This window comes from Nematolebias whitei, chromosome 9 (genome assembly GCF_014905685.2).
Source record: "Nematolebias whitei isolate Nwh7 chromosome 9, NemWhi1, whole genome shotgun sequence".
NCBI classification, from domain to species: domain Eukaryota; kingdom Metazoa; phylum Chordata; class Actinopteri; order Cyprinodontiformes; family Rivulidae; genus Nematolebias; species Nematolebias whitei.
This window is the reverse complement of record NC_056506.1, coordinates 10,150,639-10,152,396: the sequence shown is the minus strand read 5'-3', so window position 1 is coordinate 10,152,396 and position 1,758 is coordinate 10,150,639. Positions and strand designations below refer to the sequence as shown.

Below are 1,758 nucleotides of genomic sequence, written 5' to 3'. Positions count from 1 at the left end.
CATCATCAGGCCAGGACTCTGTGGTCTACACTCATCTCCAGGCCAGCAGTCACTCTTTCAGGGATGAAGATGTGCACATCCTGGACAGAGAGGAACGATGGTTTGAGAGAGGAGTAAAGGAGGCCATCTTTGTGAAAAGAAATCGTCCATCGTTAAACAGGGGTGGAGGCCTCCGGGTTCAACTGTCCCCCTCTTACAATGCTGTGATTGCTAGTATCACTCAGCCCTCTGTGAACAGTAAACAGCCATCAGTGTGCTAATGATCCATTGTTATGCTGATGGTCCTTCTTGAGCATGTGATCAGCTGGTTTTGGTTGTCAGCAGCAAAACTGGTTGATCCACTCTGAGAAGGTGCTATTTAAGAGACTGAGCTGAATACAGCTCCTCAGACTGAGGAAGTCTCTTGGATGAGAGACGAAATGTTTCTACATTTTTTTGTTGTTTTGCTTTGTTTTGTTTTTTTGAATGTCCAGAGGACCAGATTTAACCTTTTTAGACTTTTACTAGTTGTTATATATCGTCCACCAGGCGCTTACTCTCAGTTTTTGTCTGAATTCTCAGAATTCTTAACTGACTTACAATTAAATACTGATAAAGTCATCATAATGGGTAATTTCAATATTCATTTAGATGTTAAGTGATAGCTTAAGCATAACCTTTAATAATTTATTACTCATTTGGTTTTACCCAAAATGTCCGCACATCTACTCATTCTTATCATCACACTCTTGATTTAGTTCTGACCTATGGCATAGAGATTAAGGACTTGGTAATAGTTCCTCAAAATCCTATTCTGTCCGACCAGTTTTTAATAACCTTTGAGTTTACATTAAATGACTACACAGTCACTGAGAGTAAATTTCATCTCAGCAGGTGCTTATCAGAAAATGCTGTAACCAAATTTAAACAATCTCTTCCATCAATGTTTTCCTCTGTCTTGCAGAGTAATGCATTCGAGAGCAGAAACTTAGATCATCTAGTTGATCATCTTACAACTTCAATGCAAACTTCACTTGATAAAATTGCTCCACTGAAAAAGAAAGTAATCAATCAGAGAAAACTGGCTCCTTGGTTCACTTCTGAGTTACGTACTTTAAAGCAGGCACCTAGAAACCAGGAGAGAAAATGGCGCTCTACTAATGTTGAAGAATTTCATTTAACTTGGAAAGATAGTCTGCTAACATATAAAAAAGCTCTCCATAAAGCTAGAACTTTATATTACTCATTTTTAATAGAGGAGAATAAAAATAACTCTAGGTTTATGTTTACTAAACATTATGTACTATTGCTAGACTAATTAAAATTTCCATTTCTGTTGAATCATTTATCCCTACAACTATGAGTAGTGATGACTTCATGAGATTCTTTATAAAATTATTTCAATTAGAGAGAAAATTCAAACTACCCTTCCTTCTACTATCTCTAGTCCCGTCAAATGAGGCAACTTAAAAAAATTTCACTAGAGCCTGACTTATACCATACCATTTTATTTATAGAGCACTTAAAACAGCGACAAGGCCAACCAAAGTGCTATACAGAAAGAACAACAGACAACACACAAAGCAATATACATAATGAAGTAAATCAGAATATAGACATAACAACAATGCAGATAATAAGTATGACGACAAACCATTGTGGAACGTAGAGGTTCAAAACACAGATCCTCTGGTGTTGAAAGCCACTGAATAGTAGTGGTTTTTTAAATGGCATTTGAAAACCGAGAGGGAGGGGGCCAGTCTGACAAGCAGAGGTAAC

At 37.1% G+C, this 1,758-nt stretch overlaps 1 protein-coding gene across 1 annotated transcript in view; it reads right to left on the bottom strand.

Moving 5' to 3' along the window:
- Positions 1-1,758, bottom strand: part of LOC119414869 (contactin-associated protein-like 2) — a 391,521-nt gene that overhangs the window by 242,872 nt on the left and 146,891 nt on the right. The window lies entirely within an intron of this gene.